Raw genomic sequence first — 784 nt, 5'->3', positions numbered from 1 at the left:
ACACACACATGCCGAGTTAATAAAAATGTACTTGTGCCCGCTAAATTGAAATGGTATCTCGTATAATCAAGCATGTATATAATCGTCGGAATTGTATTCCGGGGCCAAAATTCTTCTAAGTCCTGCAAGAAAAGAGTATTTGCCTTTAAATAGGTAAGCCGAGGGGTTTCTCTGCTATCAATCATTCTGAATAGACACGTCTTGTCACTCCGTTCGGAAGCGCATCTCGGATCATCACGGGGAAGAAAAAGAAAAGAAACACATTTCGATAAACATTAAGTAAAGTGGAACAATAAGCACACACAACAAGGCGAAAGGGACACTTGCAGCGACGACTTTCCAGCGGGAAATTTTCGCTGCAAATGGCAGAGACGAAACCAGGAAGGGAGAGAACGTCTAGTATGAATGAGAGCGAATGGTGTTCACCGAGTTATTGATTTGAAATCTCGAGGACAATACCTTCTTCAGAACGAGACAATGAATGGGAAGAAGACATTGTCGAAACATCGAGTCCGTGCACCCATGTATTATGAGATTCATTCATACTCATTCAAAAGGCACTCCCTTGTAAAAAGAAAGAATGAAAGATACTGAAAACAGGAACTAATCAACGTGGGATATGATCGGAGAATATGCTTAATTTTGATTGGTTTATAAACTTCGTATATCTACCCATCCACGAGACATAACATCATGAAGATATTTCCTTTCATTACAGTGCCTCACCAAATAACTTTCTGTGTGGCGACATATTTTCTTCAGCACTGTTTGGAGTCACAAATAT

At 39.9% G+C, this 784-nt stretch overlaps 1 protein-coding gene across 1 annotated transcript in view; it reads right to left on the bottom strand.

Annotated features, from left to right (window-relative positions):
* Positions 1-784, bottom strand: part of LOC119592354 — a gene marked incomplete in the record, with an annotated part of 36040 nt that overhangs the window by 5533 nt on the left and 29723 nt on the right.

Source organism: Penaeus monodon, chromosome 30 (genome assembly GCF_015228065.2).
Source record: "Penaeus monodon isolate SGIC_2016 chromosome 30, NSTDA_Pmon_1, whole genome shotgun sequence".
Classification (NCBI taxonomy): domain Eukaryota; kingdom Metazoa; phylum Arthropoda; class Malacostraca; order Decapoda; family Penaeidae; genus Penaeus; species Penaeus monodon.
This window is presented reverse-complemented; position numbering and strand designations above follow the sequence as displayed.